A 21,134-nucleotide genomic window follows, 5' to 3' on the forward strand; every position below is an offset into this window, starting at 1 on the left:
ACAATTCCGCCTCAGGCGTACCCATTCGCCATACGGAATATTACGTACCACATGGCGAGGGTGACAAGAACTTGCCTGTAGGATGGTATTCCCAGCCACCTCTTTACGATATGGGGAGACTATCACCTTTTCACCTTTTCCCTCTAGGACCACATCCAAGAAGGGAATTTTAACATAGGAAATAGCTGTAGTGAACTTCAAATTTAGTTCATTCTGATTAATATACTGGATGAAATCTTCAAACCTATTAGGACCCCCCTTCCATATCAGAATCAGATCGTCGATATATCGACCTATCCATTTGATGTCTGAATGGAAGGGATTGCTGGTGGCAAAAATATACATTTCCTCCCAATATGTCATATATATATTAGCATATGACGGGGAGTATTTCGCACCCATTGGAGCTCCACGGACCTGAAGGAAAAATTGTTCGTTGAACATAAAAAAATTATTGCTCAAGAGAAATTCTGTAGCCATTATAATAAATCGCTTCAGGTCCGTGGAGTAATTGCTGTATACTTCTAGGTGTCTGGTAAGTGCTTTTAAACCTTCTTGGTTTGGAATGGAGGGATACAGCGAGACCACATCACATGTGGCCCAACCGTATCCCTCCTGCCACCCCATATGTTGCATGATCTCCAATACATGTTTAGTGTCCCTTAAATAGATAGGGGTTGCCCCCACCAAGGGTTGCAGGTGGCTGTCCACCCAGTCTCCCAGTCTCTCCCCCAAGGCTCCGATCCCTGCCACGATCGGACGCATAGGGGGAGGAAACTCCCCCTTATGTACCTTGGGGAGAGAGTGGAAGACTGGGGTTACAGGCTCACCCACACAGAGAAAATCCCTGATTTTTTGGTTGAGCACACCCATATTGACCCCTATATCCAGCAACCTGCTCAGTTCACGTTGACATGTACCTGTAGGGTCTCCATCAAGCTTGACATAGGTAGTCTCGTCTTTCAGAATAGTTTCATTTAATTTCCTATATAACCCAGCATTGAGCAGCACCACGGATCCCCCCTTATCCGCATTTCTAATTATCAAATCGGGGTTATCCCGTAGCGCTGTCAAGGCTTTACGTTCAGCTTCAGATATGTTAGAATGTGGGCTCAATTGCACTAAATCCCTTTCTACCAATTCCTGGTATCTATCTAGCGCACCCGGTCTGGAAGCAACCGGATAGAAACCAGGATTGGATACCGTAAAACCAAGACCCCCTTCACAAACAGGCTGAGACTCAATTTCAAGTGCATGCAAAGAAATTGTATTACATTGATCAGAAAAATCTAAACATATTTCATGCTGTTGGGGCAAATTCCTAGGTGAGTTACGATTGGGAACTTGTATTGGTGGCACCGACAGTTCGTTACTTTTCTCACATAGAGTAAAATGTCTTTTAAGCGTGACCTTGCGAGCCCACCGGTTAATGTCCAGTATTGTATGGAAAAGTCTGAAATCACATGATGGGACATAGTTCAGACCTCGACTTAAAACCGCAATTTGTGTATCGGTAACAATATAACTAGACAAGTTAATGACAGACAGGCTTACTTGCGAGGTGTTAGGGATCGCAGCGGATATCTTGTGCTTTCGTCCCGCTCTCCTGATGCGTCCTTTGGGGCTCCCAGGTTTTTTATCCCCGCTATCAGGCTACCCGCAGTTTCCTCTGTATCCGATAAGGCATCTCGGGATGTATCCACCTCAGAAAAGCTTACTTGCCTTTGCCGCTTTGCATTCCTGCGCTTTCGATTGCGATTTTTATTTTTATTTTTATCGCTGCGGCTTTCGGCACTGGAGCGCAAGATCGAGCGTGGGGTGGAAGGAGTTACCGGGTTTCTAGGATTGGTCCAGGAAAGAACAGAATCCTCTTTGTAATCTGTCAAGTCCCTTTTAAATTTTTCTTTTTTAGTATCCATAATATTATTTTCCAGGGTCTTGATCTTTTCATTAATTTTTTCATTCATTTTTTCATAGTCCTCAGAGTCCCGGTATGGCTCCAAACTTGTCTGGAGTTGTTGTATCTCGGCTTGAAGACTACTTAATTCCATTTCTTCCTCCTCCACTATATATCCAATTATTTTTTTGGAACAGTCCAGCAAGGCCAAATCCCATTTATTCTGGAAAGCGGAGGAGAAGACTCTGGTAGGTCTTTTTTTCAAGCGGAGTCCACGAGGCACCATATTTTTGTCCAGATAGGTGGAGAGTGCCTTATAGTCCCACCATAGCTTCATTTCTTTGATTTTAACATTTTCCAGGCTCCTCATCATATCAATAAAGTCCTGGGAGGCAGGGGTGGCAGTACTTGCATGCTCGGTGTATGCCATGACTAAGGACCGAGTGTAGGTCCGAAACGCGTCGGCTTATTTGTCTTGTCGGAACTGACCCAATAAAAGAAGAAGCTGTTTTTTACCTGCAAACCTGTGCTGGACCGTTTTCTTACTTTGTGCATACATCTGGTCAGGGACGCTGCTGATCAGGCCCGCGCACAGGTGCAGGGAGGAGGAGGTGAGCTGTCGTTCTGATTCACTAATCATTGGTGCACTGGCCCTTTAAATCTTAGAGAGCTGGCGCGCGCGCGCGCCCTAAGGAGCGGAGCCGCGCGCCAGGACGTGACAGCAGGGGACCGGGACAGGTGAGTGACTTGGGATGCGATTCGAGAGCGGGCGCGTCCCGCTATGCGAATCACATCCCCGCCGGCAGTGTCAGTGCAGCGCTCCCGGTCAGCGGGTCTGACCGGGGCGCTGCAGAGAGAGGAACGCCGCGAGCGCTCCGGGGAGGAGCAGGGACCCGGAGCGCTCGGCGTAACACTGGAACCCTAGCAGCCAAATCTTTCCTGACTTGTGGCAGGCTCTGGTAAATACATAGGGGAAGCGATAGACTCTTCTAGCCAGAGTATGTTTCGCTGTTAACTGTGGAAGCATCTTAGGGAGAATCTAATTACTATAAAATGGAATATACAATCCTTTTCGTAATACTGTTTCTGAAAAACGTAGGGCTAACAAATATGGCTGTCATTGTAGCTTTCATAAGTATTGTCTCCCAGCTTGGCTTGTGGCTTCAAAAGACAGACCCATTGAAGATGAATTGAACTTCCTGTTGCATAAAGCAGGTATTTATGGCACATAGAAAAAGATGATAACCATTTCATAATTCCCTAATTGTTGGTGAACACATCTAAGTAAATGAGTGACATTAAAACTTTAAAAATATTTAAAAAAAAACAAGTTCATAGATAAAGTTTTCTTAAAATACAAGCCAGACCAGTCACTCCACCGGCTTATCTATTCTAATCTTGTTACTACTTTATTCCTTAGCTTTTTGACTCATGACATTATATGTGTCTAGACACATTTTGATTGAAGGACTGACATTTATATTGTTTTACTACAAGGAGATCTAAGAAGGGTAAGATAATGTAATTCTTGATTCTGGCAGCTGTTCAGAAGCAGAATGAAGATATCTTTAAAGAAGCTATCACTATCATTTCAAAATCGTTTTCTAACTAAAAGTTAGGAAACTTGCCAGTGCAATAATTTGGACAATGAGCAGTTCAAGCCACAAAACTTAGTTCAATAAGGGAGAAAAATGGTTCGTATAATTGTAAAGTGAAAGAGTCTCTGCCAAGTATCATCCTAGTCAACCAGCATAGGGTGGTTCCAGGGCTCCTTGCTTCCTCTGACATATCAAAAGTTTGGATGGGTCGGTTCTGGGTGTTCAGACCCCCCACCAATCAGTATACCAAGGCAAATGAAACGCCACAAAATGGATTATATAGTAAGTCCAAGACCCCATCTTAGCCACATTGTCACGATGCCGGCTGGCAGGTAGTGGATCCTCTGTGCCAGAGAGGGATTGGCGTGGACCGTGCTAGTGGACCGGTTCTAAGCCACTACTGGTTTTCACCAGAGCCCGCCGCAAAGCGGGATGGTCTTGCTGCGGCGGTAGTGACCAGGTCGTATCCACTAGCAACGGCTCACCTCTCTGGCTGCTGAAGATAGGCGCGGTACAAGGGAGTAGGCAGAAGCAAGGTCGGACGTAGCAGAAGGTCGGGGCAGGCAGCAAGGATCGTAGTCAGGGGCAACGGCAGAAGGTCTGGAAACACAGGCAAGGAACACACAAGGAACGCTTTCACTGGCACTAAGGCAACAAGATCCGGCAAGGGAGTGCAAGGGAAGTGAGGTAATAAAGGGAAGTGCACAGGTGATTACCCTAATTGGAACCACTGCGCCAATCAGCGGCGCAGTGGCCCTTTAAATCGCAGAGACCCGGCGCGCGCGCGCCCTAGGGAGCGGGGCCGCGCGCGCCGGGACAGAACAGACGGGGAGCGAGTCAGGTAGGGGAGCCGGGGTGCGCATCGCGAGCGGGCGCTACCCGCATCGCGAATCGCATCCCGGCTGGCAGCGGGATCGCAGCGCCCCGGGTCAGAGGACGTGACCGGAGCGCTGCAGCGGAGAGAGTGAAGCGAGCGCTCCGGGGAGGAGCGGGGACCCGGAGCGCTCGGCGTAACAGTACCCCCCCCCTTGGGTCTCCCCCTCTTCTTGGAGCCTGAGAACCTGAGGAGCAGACTTTTGTCAAGGATGTTGTCCTCAGGTTCCCAGGATCTCTCTTCAGGACCACAACCCTCCCAGTCTACTAAAAAAAACATTTTTCCCTCTGACCTTTTTGGCAGCCAAAATTTCCTTGACCGAGAAGACGTCCGAGGAGCCGGAAACAGGAGTGGGAGGAACAGATTTGGGAGAAAAACGGTTGAGGATGAGTGGTTTGAGAAGAGAGACGTGAAAGGCATTAGGGATACGAAGAGAAGGAGGAAGAAGAAGTTTATAAGAGACAGGATTAATTTGACACAAAATTTTGAAAGGACCAAGATAGCGTGGTCCCAACTTGTAGCTAGGGACACGGAAGCGGACATATTTAGCGGAGAGCCATACCTTGTCTCCAGGGGAAAAAACGGGGGGAGCTCTTCTTTTCTTATCCGCGAACCTCTTCATGCGTGAAGAAGCCTGTAAGAGAGAATTTTGGGTCTCTCTCCATATAATGGAAAGGTCACGAGAAATTTCATCCACAGCGGGCAGACCAGAGGGCAAGGGGGTAGGGAGGGGGGGAAGAGGGTGACGGCCGTACACCACGAAAAATGGGGATTTGGAGGAAGATTCAGAGACCCTGAAGTTATACGAGAATTCGGCCCATGGAAGGAGATCTGCCCAGTCATCCTGGCGGGAGGAAACAAAATGTCGCAAATAATCACCCAAGATCTGGTTAATTCTTTCTACTTGTCCATTGGACTGGGGATGATATGCAGAGGAAAAATTTAATTTAATCTTGAGTTGTTTACAGAGAGCCCTCCAGAATTTAGACACGAATTGGACACCTCTATCCGAGACAATCTGCGTAGGCAACCCGTGAAGACGAAAAATGTGTACAAAAAATTGTTTAGCCAACTGAGGCGCAGAAGGAAGACCAGGAAGAGGGATGAAATGTGCCATTTTGGAGAATCGATCAACGACCACCCAAATAACAGTGTTGCCACGGGAAGGGGGTAAATCAGTAATAAAATCCATACCAATCAGAGACCAAGGCTGTTCGGGGACAGGCAGAGGATGAAGAAAACCAGCGGGCTTCTGGCGAGGAGTCTTATCCCGGGCACAGATAGTGCAGGCTCGCACAAAGTCCCCAACATCCGTCTCCAGAGTCGGCCACCAATAGAAGCGGGAGATGAGTTGCACAGATTTCTTGATGCCCGCATGACCTGCGAGATGGGAGGAGTGACCCCATTTAAGGATTCCGAGGCGTTGGCGTGGAGAAACAAAGGTCTTCCCTGGAGGAGTCTGCCTGATGGAGGCAGGAGAAGTGGAGATCAGGCAGTCAGGTGGAATGATGTGTTGCGGAGGGAGATCAACTTCTGAGGCATCCGAGGAACGAGAGAGAGCATCGGCCCTAATGTTCTTATCGGCAGGACGAAAGTGAATCTCAAAATTAAATCGGGCAAAGAACAGAGACCACCGGGCCTGGCGAGGATTCAGCCGTTGGGCAGACTGGAGGTAGGAGAGGTTCTTGTGGTCGGTGTAGATAATAACAGGAGAACTTGATCCCTCCAGCAGATGCCTCCATTCCTCAAGTGCTAATTTAATGGCTAGAAGCTCTCGATCCCCGATGGAGTAGTTCCTCTCCGCTGGAGAGAAGGTCCTAGAGAAAAAACCACAAGTGACAGCATGCCCGGAAGAATTTTTTTGTAGAAGAACAGCTCCAGCTCCCACTGAGGAGGCATCAACCTCCAATAGGAAGGGTTTGGAAGGGTCAGGTCTGGAGAGGACGGGAGCCGAAGAAAAGGCAGACTTGAGTCGTTTAAAGGCGTCTTCTGCTTGAGGAGGCCAGGACTTGGGATCAGCACTTTTTTTGGTTAAAGCCACGATAGGAGCCACAATGGTAGAAAAATGTGGAATAAATTGCCTGTAATAATTGGCGAACCCCAAAAAGCGTTGGATAGCACGGAGTCCGGAGGGGCGTGGCCAATCTAAGACGGCAGAGAGTTTGTCTGGATCCATCTGTAGTCCCTGGCCAGAGACCAAATATCCTAGAAAAGGAAGAGATTGGCATTCAAACAGACATTTCTCAATTTTGGCATAGAGTTGGTTGTCACGAAGTCCATATAGGCCTTAGGGAGACCGGTTACTGGAGGAACCACAGAGTTACGGCAAGGGTTACTGGGAACCGGTTTTAGACAGTTCTTGGAACAAGAGGACCCCCAACTCTTGATCTCCCCAGTGGACCAATCCAGGGTAGGGGAATGAAGTTGAAGCCAGGGAAGTCCAAGGAGAATTTCCGAGGTGCAATTGGGGAGGACCAAAAGTTCAATCCTCTCATGATGAGATCCGATGCTCATAAGAAGGGGCTCCGTGCGGAAACGTATGGTACAGTCCAATCTTTCATTATTTACACAATTGATGTAGAGGGGTCTGGCGAGACTGGTCACCGGGATGTTGAACCTGTTGACGAGAGAGGCCAAAATAAAATTTCCTGCAGATCCAGAGTCCAAGAAGGCCACAGCAGGGAAGGAGAAGGCAGAGGCAGACATCCGCACAGGCACAGTAAGACGTGGAGAAGCAGAGTAGACATCAAGGACTGTCTCATCTTTGTGCGGAGTCAGCGTACGTCTTTCCAGGCGGGGAGGACGGATAGGACAATCCCTCAGGAAGTGTTCGGTACTAGCACAGTACAGGCAGAGGTTCTCCATACGGCGTCGTGTCCTCTCTTGAGGTGTCAGGCGAGACCGGTCGACCTGCATAGCCTCCACGGCGGGAGGCACAGGAACAGATTGCAGGGGACCAGAGGAGAGAGGAGCCGAGGAGACGAAACGCCTCGTGCGAACAGAGTCCATATCTTGGCGGAGTTCCTGGCGCCTTTCAGAAAAACGCATGTCAATGCGAGTGGCTAGGTGAATGAGTTCATGTAGATTAGCAGGGATTTCTCGTGCGGCCAGAACATCTTTAATGTTGCTGGATAGGCCTTTTTTGAAGGTCGCGCAGAGGGCCTCATTATTCCAGGACAATTCTGAAGCAAGTGTACGGAATTGTACGGCATACTCGCCAACGGAAGAATTACCCTGGACCAGGTTCAACAGGGCAGTCTCAGCAGAAGAGGCTCGGGCAGGTTCCTCAAAGACACTTCGGATTTCCGAGAAGAAGGAGTGTACAGAGGCAGTGACGGGGTCATTGCGGTCCCAGAGCGGTGTGGCCCATGACAGGGCTTTTCCGGACAGAAGACTGACTACGAAAGCCACCTTAGACCTTTCAGTGGGAAACAGGTCCGACATCATCTCCAGATGCAGGGAACATTGGGAAAGAAAGCCACGGCAAAACTTAGAGTCCCCATCAAATTTATCCGGCAAGGATAAGCGTATCCCAGGAGCGGCCACTCGCTGCGGAGGAGGTGCAGGAGCTGGCGGAGGAGATGACTGCTGAAGCTGTGGTAGTAACTGTTGTAGCATAACGGTCAGTTGAGACAGCTGTTGGCCTTGTTGCGCTATCTGTTGTGACTGCTGGGCGACCACCGTGGTGAGGTCAGCGACAACTGGCAGAGGAACTTCAGCGGGATCCATGGCCGGATCTACTGTCACGATGCCGGCTGGCAGGTAGTGGATCCTCTGTGCCAGAGAGGGATTGGCGTGGACCGTGCTAGTGGACCGGTTCTAAGCCACTACTGGTTTTCACCAGAGCCCGCCGCAAAGCGGGATGGTCTTGCTGCGGCGGTAGTGACCAGGTCGTATCCACTAGCAACGGCTCACCTCTCTGGCTGCTGAAGATAGGCGCGGTACAAGGGAGTAGGCAGAAGCAAGGTCGGACGTAGCAGAAGGTCGGGGCAGGCAGCAAGGATCGTAGTCAGGGGCAACGGCAGAAGGTCTGGAAACACAGGCAAGGAACACACAAGGAACGCTTTCACTGGCACTAAGGCAACAAGATCCGGCAAGGGAGTGCAAGGGAAGTGAGGTAATAAAGGGAAGTGCACAGGTGATTACCCTAATTGGAACCACTGCGCCAATCAGCGGCGCAGTGGCCCTTTAAATCGCAGAGACCCGGCGCGCGCGCGCCCTAGGGAGCGGGGCCGCGCGCGCCGGGACAGAACAGACGGGGAGCGAGTCAGGTAGGGGAGCCGGGGTGCGCATCGCGAGCGGGCGCTACCCGCATCGCGAATCGCATCCCGGCTGGCAGCGGGATCGCAGCGCCCCGGGTCAGAGGACGTGACCGGAGCGCTGCAGCGGAGAGAGTGAAGCGAGCGCTCCGGGGAGGAGCGGGGACCCGGAGCGCTCGGCGTAACACACATGCTTCTCCCACCTCATTCAGTTGGTGGGGGACTGAACACAAAGACCTCTAGAAACATGCAGTGCTTCATGGGGGGGGGAGTATACAAAGTATTTGTGCTCCAGAAGGAAAAAAGCTTGCTCTCGAGTGACACTTATTGGAGGTTGATTCCTATTTTTAAGGCTTTTTATGGTTTAAAATGTATTTATGAAAGGGGTACACCCATAGAGCAGTTTCCCCTCTTTGGTTGTCATTAACATGCATGACGTGAGGTAATGCCATCCAGCCCTCTCTGAAAACAGCCCCCACCCTCCTGTAAGACACAGATCATGTGGTTTCTGCCCTGCACTGATGAGTCATGCTCCCTTTAGTGTTGAGAACTGGGAGGTGGGTGCAGCCTCAGCCAGTCAGGCCCTGAATCTTTCCATGCTGCTCAGAGGGTGGGGGCTGGCAATGCAGAGCAGCCTCAGCCATTCAGATGCTGGATCTTTCTATGCTGCTCAGCTCAGAGGTTTGGGGCTGGCAAAGCAGAGCAGCCAGAGAAGAAAATAGAGGCTAATGGAGCCATGCATATCAGGCATGATGGTTTTATGGATATATATATTTTTGTGTTTTCTGGAGAAGAAGCACCACAGACCTTGCTTGTTAATATTGTTCCTTGAGTTAGCCTCTTAGCTATATTATCAAGCAGCACAAATAAGCAGTGCCAGCCACAATGTCTTTGTCAGAGAAACCCAACATACATTGCTCTCTAACGTAAAATCTGCTGTTAGGGGATGTTAAAGGGGTGTTCTGGCCATATACATCTTATCCCCTATCCAATGGATTGGGGATAAGATGTCCAATAGCGGGGGGGGGCGTTGCTTTGACGCCCCCCCCCCCCCCTCCCCATGATCTCTCCGTGCAGCTCCCGCATTCTATGCCGGGCTGCAGCTCCAGCCTCAGGAACCGGCTTCCGGGATTGGACGTAACGTCACACCACGCCCCCTCATGACGTCACGCCATGCCCCCATTTATGTCTGGGAGGGGGCGTGACAATGTCTATGTCTATTTCTCCTTTAGTTCAGAGGCTCTCAAGCTTTTTTTGGCCTGCCCCCATTCCAGAAAAAATAATTACTAATCTGCCTTCATTATCTGAACAAACATAAAAATTATGTGACAAATTTGTGTTCTTTTATGTATCTATATTTCTGCCTAAATCCTACAACACACTAAAACAGGTGCTGTTGTAAATAAGACACCTTAAAGCTTGAAATTGTTAACATTTGCATTACGAACAAGAAAGTAAGATGACTGTAAGAAGTAACTGGTGTAGCTCTGCTGTGCTACAATCCAGTTTGGCTTTGGGCCCTGCTCTGAAGTGAAGTCTAAGCACCTGTAGGGTTTTCACCCTTTATCCAGCTTCTAGATGCCAAAGCTGGTCTTAGCTGCCAGGAGGTTCCTGTCTCTTTTAAAGGATTTTCCCGGTGTGGTAACTGCTAGCCCAAATGGAACCGGTTCATGACACTGATTTTTCAGGCATATAAATGCAGTCAGCAACCCAGATCACACAGTGGAAAATGGTACAGAGAGATGAGAAGAGTAGTCAGGCAGATGATCAGGGCAGGCAGGACAGGTTCAGGTCAGCAATTTGAGTAGGCAACAGGAGAGACAATACAGTTCAGATCAGCAGGGCCGGTTTTAGGCTTAGCGTGGCCCTAGGCAAAATCAAAAGTGGGGCCCCAAAAGTCGTAATAGTGCACTAATCAGATTTGCACATTTTTGGTCACTTCAAATACCATAAAAAATTTCTTAAAAGCTATTGAAAACTCCCATTAAAACAAAAATGGTACCAATAAAAACTACAAATCACAGTGCAAAAAATGACCCTCACATACCCATATACAGAAAAATAAGAGTTATAGGGATCAGAATAGTACAATTTTATAATTTTGTATAGTTCCTCCACATTAGGTTGGCAGTATAGTTCCTCCACATTACGTGCAGTACAGTTCCCCCCACATTAGGTGTGCAGTACAGTTCCCCCACATTAGGTGTGCAGTACAGCTACCCCCACATTACATGTGCAGTACAGTTCCCCCCACATTAGGTGTGCAGTACAGTTCCCTCCACATTAGGTGTGCAGTACAGTTCCCCCCACATTAGGTGTGCAGTACAGTTCCCCCACATTAGGTGCAGTATGGTTCCCCCACATTAGGTGTGCAGTACAGTTTCACCCACATTAGGTGCAGTACAGTTCCCCCCACATTAGGTGCAGTACAGTTCCCCCCACATTAGGTGCAGTACAGTTCCCCCCACATTAGGTGCAGTACAGTTCCCCCCACATTAGGTGCAGTATAGTTCCCCCACATTAGGTGCAGTATAGTTCCCCCACATTAGGTGCAGTACAGTTGCCCCACATTAGGTGAAGTACAGTTGCCCCACATTAGGTGCAGTACAGTTGCCCCACATTAGGTGCAGTACAGTTGCCCCACATTAAGTGCAGTACAGTTGCCCCACATTAGGTGCAGTAAAGTTGCCCCACATTAGGTGCAGTATAGTTCCCCACATTAGGTGCTGTATTGTTCCCCACATTAGGTGCAGTACAGTTCCCCCACATTAGGTGCAGTATAGTTCCCCCACATTAGATGCAGTATAGCTCCTCACATTAGGTGCAGTACAGTTGCCCCACATTAGGTGCAGTACAGTTGCCCCACATTAAGTGCAGTACAGTTGCCCCACATTAGGTGCAGTATAGTTGCCCCACATTAGGTGCAGTATAGTTCCCCACATTAGGTGCTGTATTGTTCCCCACATTAGGTGAAGTACAGTCCCCCCACATTAGGTGCAGTATAGTTCCCCCACATTAGATGCAGTATAGCTCCCCACATCAGGTGCAGTACAGTTGCCCCACATTAGGTGCAGTACAGTTGCCCCACATTAGGTGCAGTACAGTTGCCCCACATTAGGTGCAGTATAGTTGCCCCACATTAGGTGCAGTATAGTCCCCACATTAGGTGCAGTATAGTTCCCCAGATTAGGTGCAGTATAGTTCCCCACATTAGGTGCAGTATGGTTCCCCACATTAGATGCAGTATAGTTCCCCCAGATTAGGTGCAGTATAGTTCCCTCACATTAGGTGCAGTATAGTTCCCCATATTAGGTGCAGTATAGTTCCCCCACATTAGGTGCAGTATAACTCCCCACATTAGGTGCAGTATAGTTCCCCACATTAGGTGCAGTAAAGTTACCCACATTAGGTGCAGTACTGTTTCCCCACATTAGATGCAGTACAGTTCGCCACATTAGGTGCAGTATAGTTCCCCACATTTGGCGCAGTATAGTTCCCCACATTAGATGCAGTATAGTTCCCCACATTAGGTGCAGTATAGTTCCCCCACATTAGGTGCAGTATAGTTCCCCCACATTGGGTGCAGTATAGCTCCCCACATTAGGTGCAGTACAGTTCCCCACATTAGGTGCAGTATAATTACGCACATTAGGTGCAGTACTGTTCCCCCACATTAGGTGCAGTATAGTTCCCCCACATTAGGTGCAGTATAGTTCCCCACATTAGGTGCTGTATTGTTCCCCACATTAGGTGCAGTATAGTTCCCCCACATAAGGGGCAGTATAGTTCCCCACATTAGGTGCAGTATAGTTCCTCACATTAGGAACAGTATAGTTCACCCACATTAGGTGAGGTATAGTTCCCTCACATTAGGTGCAGTATGGTTCCCCATATTAGGTGAAGTATAGTTCCCCCACATTAGGTGCAGTATAGTTGCCCACATTAGGTGCAGTACAGTTGCCCCACATTAGGGGCAGTACAGTTGCCCCACATTAGGTGCAGTATAGTTGACCCACAATAGGTGCAGTATAGTTTCCCACATTAGGTGCAGTATAGTTCCCCACATTAGGTGCAGTATAGTTCCCCACATTAGGTGCAGTATAGTTCCCCACATTAGGTGCAGTATAGTTCCCCACATTAAATGCAGTATAGTTCCCCCAGATTAGGTGCAGTATAGTTTCCTCACATTAGGTGCAGTATAGTTCCCCATATTAGGTGCAGAATAGTTCCCCCACATTAGGTGCAGTATAGCTCCCCACATTAGGTGCAGTATAGTTCCCCACATTAGGTGCAGTAAAGTTACCCACATTAGGAGCTGTACTGTTTCCCCACATTAGATGCAGTACAGTTCCCCACATTAGGTGCAGTATAGTTACCCACATTAGGTGCAGTATAGTTACCCACATTAGGTGCAGTATAGTTCCCTCACATTAGGTGCAGTATAGTTCCCTCACATTAGGTGCAGTATAGTTCCCTCACATTAGGTGCAGTATAGTTCCCCACATTAGGGGCAGTATAGTTCCCCACATTAGGTGCAGTACAGTTCTCCACATTAGGTGCAGTATTGTTACCCACATTAGGTGCAGTATAGTTCCTCACATTAGGTGCAGTATAGTTCCCCCACATTAAGTGCAGTATAGTTCCCCATATTAGGTGAAGTATAGTTCCCCCACATTAGGTGCAGTATAGTTCCCCACATTAGGTGCAGTATAGTTCCCCACATTAGGTGCTGTATTGTTCCCCACATTAGGTGCAGTATAGTTCCCCATATTAGGTGAAGTATAGTTCCCCACATTAGGTGCAGTATAGCTCCCCACATTAGGTGCAGTATAGTTCCCCACATTAGGTTCAGTATAGTTCCCCACATTAGGTGCAGTACTGTTCGCCCACATTAGGTGCACTACAGTTCCCCACATTAGGTGCAGTATAGTTACCCACATTAGGTGCAGTATAGTTCCCTCACATTAGGTTCAGTATAGTTACCCACATTAGGTGCAGTATAGTCCCCCACATTAGGTGCATTATAGTCCTCCAGATTAGGTGTAGTATAGTCCCTCACATTAGGTGCAGTATAGTCCCTCACATTAGGTGCAGTATAGTTCCCCCCACATTAGGTGCAGTATAGCTCCCCCACATTAGGTACAGTATAGTCCCCCACATTAGGTGCAGTAAAGTTCCCCCACATTGGGTGTGCAGTACAGTTCCCCCACATTAGGTGCAGTATGGTTCCCCCACATTAGGTGTGCAGTACAGTTTCACCCACATTAGGTACAGTACAGTTCCCCCCACATTAGGTTCAGTACAGTTCCCCCCACATTAGGTGCAGTACAGTTCCCCCCACATTAGGTGCAGTACAGTTCCCCCCACATTAGGTGCAGTACAGTTCCCCCCACATTAGGTGCAGTATAGTTCCCCCACATTAGGTGCAGTATAGTTCCCCACATTAGGTGCAGTACAGTTGCCCCACATTAGGTGCAGTACAGTTGCCCCACATTAGGTGCAGTACAGTTGCCCCACATTAGGTGCAGTACAGTTGCCCCACATTAAGTGCAGTACAGTTGCCCCACATTAGGTGCAGTATAGTTGCCCCACATTAGGTGCAGTATAGTTCCCCACATTAGGTGCTGTATTGTTCCCCACATTAGGTGCAGTACAGTTCCCCCACATTAGGTGCAGTATAGTTCCCCCACATTAGATGCAGTATAGCTCCCCACATTAGGTGCAGTACAGTTGCCCCACATTAGGTGCAGTACAGTTGCCCCACATTAAGTGCAGTACAGTTGCCCCACATTAGGTGCAGTATAGTTGCCCCACATTAGGTGCAGTATAGTTCCCCACATTAGGTGCTGTATTGTTCCCCACATTAGGTGAAGTACAGTCCCCCCACATTAGGTGCAGTATAGTTCCCCCACATTAGATGCAGTATAGCTCCCCACATTAGGTGCAGTATAGTTCCCCCACATTGGGTGCAGTATAGTTCCCCACATTAGGTGCAGTATAGTTCCCCATATTAGGTGAAGTATAGTTCCCCACATTAGGTGCAGTATAGCTCCCCACATTAGGTGCAGTATAGTTCCCCACATTAGGTTCAGTATAGTTCCCCACATTAGGTGCAGTACTGTTCGCCCACATTAGGTGCACTACAGTTCCCCACATTAGGTGCAGTATAGTTACCCACATTAGGTGCAGTATAGTCCCCCACATTAGGTGCATTATAGTCCCCCACATTAGGTGTAGTATAGTCCCTCACATTAGGTGCAGTATAGTTCCCCACATTAGGTGCAGTATAGTCCCTCACATTAGGTGCAGTATAGTTCCCCCCACATTAGGTGCAGTATAGCTCCCCCACATTAGGTGCAGTATAGTCCCCCACATTAGGTGCAGTAAAGTTCCCCCACATTGGGTGTGCAGTACAGTTCCCCCACATTAGGTGCAGTATGGTTCCCCCACATTAGGTGTGCAGTACAGTTTCACCCACATTAGGTACAGTACAGTTCCCCCCACATTAGGTGCAGTACAGTTCCCCCCACATTAGGTGCAGTACAGTTCCCCCCACATTAGGTGCAGTACAGTTCCCCCCACATTAGGTGCAGTACAGTTCCCCCCACATTAGGTGCAGTATAGTTCCCCCACATTAGGTGCAGTATAGTTCCCCACATTAGGTGCAGTACAGTTGCCCCACATTAGGTGCAGTACAGTTGCCCCACATTAGGTGCAGTACAGTTGCCCCACATTAGGTGCAGTACAGTTGCCCCACATTAAGTGCAGTACAGTTGCCCCACATTAGGTGCAGTATAGTTGCCCCACATTAGGTGCAGTATAGTTCCCCACATTAGGTGCTGTATTGTTCCCCACATTAGGTGCAGTACAGTTCCCCCACATTAGGTGCAGTATAGTTCCCCCACATTAGATGCAGTATAGCTCCCCACATTAGGTGCAGTACAGTTGCCCCACATTAGGTGCAGTACAGTTGCCCCACATTAAGTGCAGTACAGTTGCCCCACATTAGGTGCAGTATAGTTGCCCCACATTAGGTGCAGTATAGTTCCCCACATTAGGTGCTGTATTGTTCCCCACATTAGGTGAAGTACAGTCCCCACATATTAGGTGCAGTATAGTTCCCCCACATTAGATGCAGTATAGCTCCCCACATTAGGTGCAGTATAGTTCCCCCACATTGGGTGCAGTATAGTTCCCCACATTAGGTGCAGTATAGTTCCCCCACATTAGGTGCAGTATAGCTCCCCACATTAGGTGCAGTACAGTTCCCCACATTAGGTGCAGTATGGTTACGCACATTAGGTGCAGTACTGTTCCCCCACATTAGGTGCAGTATAGTTCCCCCACATTAGGTGCAGTATAGTTCCCCACATTAGGTGCTGTATTGTTCCCCACATTAGGTGCAGTATAGTTCCCCCACATAAGGGGCAGTATAGTTCCCCCACATTAGGTGCAGTATTGTTACCCCCATTAGGTGCAGTATAGTTCCTCACATTAGGAACAGTATAGTTCCCCCACATTAGGTGAGGTATAGTTCCCTCACATTAGGTTCAGTATGGTTCCCCATATTAGGTGAAGTATAGTTCCCCCACATTAGGTGCAGTATAGTTGCCCACATTAGGTGCAGTACAGTTGCCCCACATTAGGGGCAGTACAGTTGCCCCACATTAGGTGCAGTATAGTTGACCCACAATAGGTGCAGTATAGTTTCCCACATTAGGTGCAGTATAGTTCCCCACATTAGGTGCAGTATAGTCTCCCACATTAGGTGCAGTAAAGTTCCCCCACATTAGGTGCAGTACAGTTCCCCACAGACATACTGCCTTCAGCCATATACAGTGTATGGCTGGAGGCTGTATGTTTGCGTACTGCCCCCACTTCAGTGTTCCGACCACCGGAGGTCCCATCCTGTGCACGTCCTCCTCACGTATCCGCTCCGCTCCTCCATTGCTATGGGCGCACGCACGGGACGTCAGTGACGTCCCTGCATGCGCTAACTCCCAGCGGCCCCTGCGTTTTTAAAGTTAACGCGGGGGCCGCCGCAGAAAGGTAACAGGGACATCCTTGTGTCCCGAAACGATTTTTTGGGACACAGGGATGTCCAGAATGTGATGGGGCCCCCTGAGGGCTGCTCGGTGGTGGCTGTGGATCCCCCTGGGCTTGATTAGGCCTATGCTGAGCAACCGGCAGGGGGCCCCATGGGGGTTGGGGGCCCTAGGCAATATCCTGGTTTGCCCCGCCCTAACGTCAGCCCTGTTGGTGACTTACCATTCCAGCCGGCACGAGTTTTCCTCATGGCTCCGCTCCGCTCCTCCATTGCTATGGGCGCACACACGGGAGGTCAGTGACGTCCCTGTGTGCGCTTACTCCCGGCGGCCCCTGCGTTTTTAAAGTTAATGCGGGGGCCGCCGCAGAAAGGTAAAAGGGACATCCTTGTGTCCCGGAAAGATTTTTTGGGACACAGGGATGTCCAGAATGTGACGGGGGCCCCCTGCGGGCTGCTCAGTGGTGGCTGTGGATCCCCCAGGGCTTGATTAGGCCTATGCTGAGCAGCCGGTGGGGGGCCCCCTGGGGGATGGGGCCCTAGTCAATTGCCTTGTTTGCCCCGCCATAAAGCCGGCCCTGCAGATCAGTAAGGATTGTAAACGAATAGCAGGATCAGGAAATACAGCACACCAGGTGTGGGTGGGGCACTCTTAAATGGGCAATATCATTAAAACAAATGTTTGCTATTGCACTCCTTGTGGTAAATAAAAAATCTTTCTATGTTTACAAAAAAGTTTTCATTGTTTTATTTGTATTTAAAAAAGCTGCCACTAGGTGTCTTCCTATTTGTCCAGAGCACATTTCTCCCATCTCTTGCACAGACATTGGACTCCTTCTGGTCTAGCTAATGCTCTGAAGATGTGTCAGAAACAATAAATATGCAGTGCATCCCCCTGCAGACTTGGCAGACATAACGAGTATACTACCAATTACAAACCATGATATTATTGGACTGAAGACGTGTCAGTGACAAAACGCAGTGCACCCCCCTGCAGACGTGGCAGGCATAACTGGTAAAAAACCACCTGTGTGTCGAGATGTTATTGCTCGAAATGCGTGTCAGTAACAACAACTTGCGCAGAGCTACCTCCTGCAGACGTGGCAGGCCTGACAGGTATAACCACCTAAGTGTCGTAAGGTTATTGCTCTGAAAATGTGTCAGTAACAATAATGTGAGGCGAAAACCCCCTGCAGATGTGGCAGGCATGGCTGGTACACATCCCCCTAAGTATTGAGATGTTATTTCTCTGATAACATGACAGTAACACAAACCTATGCAGTACTTCTACTATGACTGTATGCACCAAATGCATGCTACAACATAAGCACAAATCACCTATAACTGTATTTCCCGAAGAATGCTATAATCGTATGTACTGAAAAAGAGCCAGAACATATACCCTTACTAACCTTCGACCGAATGCAGAGAAATACATTGTCATGACATACGCACAGACTAATTGCTGTAACCATACACCCATAATATTGTGACCAAATCTGTGGGCTTAATAATATGTACAGCGCAAAACAGCATCAATGCTATACACTTGCAGCATCCTAAAGCTGTAACAACTCACGCATAACCTTAACCCAACCCAGAATGCAAGCTATACATGCAATGCACAATAACATTCACAGAACTTATGCTACAGCATATTCAGAAGAGAGCTGCTACCACTGCATGCACAGAACAGCATGCTAATACCGACTCCCCAACTGAATGCTAAAACCGCATACCTCAAACAATCATATGCTCTGAACAATTGCTAAACCCTTAACAGCCTAACATGCAGGACTTGAGAAGAACAGTGACTAAATGAGAACCTGACTGAGACCGCCTGAAGACACGGGACCTGAAAGAAGAAGAGTAGAGTTGTGATCCCTATGAAACGTGTGAAGAATAGTGAATTTAGTAAAATCCTGAACACTCAGACATAAGACGCACAGAGATGCTACAGCTACAGCCTGAAACCATCAACCTGGCGATAAAAGGAACAAATTGCTTACATAAAGCCTAAACGTGACAGAGCTGAAAACTTAGGAAACAGAGCACAGCTATCATGAAACACGAGAAACCACGAATACCAATGTGGCAGCCTAATGAAGGTGACGAACCAAACTTGAAAGAGAAGCGTGACCTTAGGCTATGACGACAGCCTAATGCTGCTAACCTAAGACAAAGTTAATACCCTGTAATAACGACTGCATAGTGAAAGTGCCACAGAAACCCATATGTGTAAATGCCGTAACATGCGCATGCATAACGTACCTGCCATCTTGAGCGTATGTGTGGAATGCATGCTATAACCAACTGCATGACCTATGCTATAATAAAAGTGTGCATTGTATATACTATAGTAACCAGTATGCGGCTTGCCTCACCCTGCATGCCACCTAAAGACATTACATACCAGGAGACTACAACTCATGGTATCAGTATGAGTCCTATGCAGTCACTTATACTTTACCAAAATGTGTAATTTAAAGTCTTCTTTAAAGAATAATATGCAAGATCAACTAAAGAAAGACTCTAACCGTACAATCCATATTGAGACCGGCTTGATGTAATGAGCCCAACCTCTCTTTCCATATAACCTCCCTTTGCTTTAATAATTTAAAAAGTCTGATGCTTGCCCTTATAATAATACAGTAGTATGGTTATCCTGTGTGCTTTCCATGCTGTCCGTTTTCCCTGAATTATGCCATCACTCAAGATGGCGTAGTGCATGTCCAAGAAGCTACGGCGCATGCGCATCTTTTCGGGACACGTACAGATCCAAGCGACCATACGCATGAACCCGTGACCGCTGACGACTTCCGGCAAGCACCGGATACAGCGATCCGACACCTGCGCAGTGCTGTTGTTTACAAACACAACGTGACACATGAAGGTGGAAGATCATTGGACCGCGGGATCTCTGTCATCAGGTGAGCTCCACCCTCGGAACCTGACTCACTATGGACTTTTATGTTTTTACACTCTTTTACACATGTTTAAGAAAAATATAACATTAGATGACATTCTAAAAAAGAAGCAAAAAAAGAAAAAGGAAGAATCTTGGTTTAAAAGTGGAACCCCAATAGGAAATTATCCCTGTAATAGTTGCAATTTTTGCAAATATAATACAAGACAAAAAAGTATGCAGTTGGGCGGCCATTTGCATACGGTGAATTCATTGATCACTTGTAGATCTAAGTTTGTCGTGTACGTCATTTTTTGTCCGTGTGGATATTTTTATATTGGTAAAACGATTAGACAACTATTTATTCACATCAGAGAACATATGTATTCGTTACATAAGGGAGCTCCTTGCCTTATTAACCATGTTGTCGAATCCCACGGTGCAAATCCTGACGTACTGACATTTGCTGGGCTGGAGAAGGTGGAGCCGAAACCAGGTATCTCCTAGATAAGTTTCTCTTACAAAGAGAAACTTATTGGATATTAAAAACAGATGCATGTGGCCCTTTGGGCCTTAACGATAAGGTTGATTTGGCCCCTTGTTTTAAATTTTTGCACTTACTCGTTTTTTTACTCACATGATCTAGGTAGGTCAGTACCATTTTTTGGTTGCCACCCCCCTATGTCATCATCACGCACGTAGTCATCTTGGATAGGTCGAACTGTTTGGTTACCTGTATTTAATGATCTCGTGTCACATTTTGCAACTGAGGCCCGAAGAAGTACGTCCACAGTGTGAAACGGTTCAGTTGCCTACCTGTTGCACCCCCGTCATGTCTGTCTCTCCCCTGCATTTATTTGTGAGTATGCCGCAATAAAGAAGGATCTCACGTGAACCAGCGTGGTGAGTTGCCGACTGTTTTCTTCTTTCTACTATCAAGTTTCATTGAACTTTGCATATAGTCTGAGGACCACCCGAGTTCGTCTAGCAGAAACCGTGATCCCCTTGTCCTTTTTGTAGCCCATGTGCAGATACAGCAGTGCCGAGTTCACTCTTTGCTTACATGTTTAAGTATGTTGTCACCACGAGAATGTTGTCACCATATAGGAGAACATATGAATGTTCTCCCTTACACTGTATTTCTGACCGATTGCGGTCCATTGAGTATTATGTACACTATTGTTTACGTTTTGTATGACACACCCCTCCTCATTTACATGTGTAATTAGGGGGCTGAGATATATCCCTGTGATATACTGTTAACTTTGCTTGAGAAAGGCTCTATTGTCGAGCCGAAACGTTGCCTGCACAGATGTGTGAATACATTTTGTGATTATTTCACCTACAAGTTGGAGTGCCGCTTCTACCTTTCTTCTGTATTTCTGGGAAGTGGTCTGTTCCCGAAGTTTGGCACCCACACGGATTTCAAATCCTGATATACGGTGCTCCTCCACCTGCATTATATATATATATATATATATATATATATAACATACAACCTTACCATATATGAACTACTGTTATGATCTCCTTGTAGCTGACCTGACAACTACCAGT

The sequence above is a fragment of the Hyla sarda genome, chromosome 7, assembly GCF_029499605.1.
Source record: "Hyla sarda isolate aHylSar1 chromosome 7, aHylSar1.hap1, whole genome shotgun sequence".
Taxonomy (NCBI): domain Eukaryota; kingdom Metazoa; phylum Chordata; class Amphibia; order Anura; family Hylidae; genus Hyla; species Hyla sarda.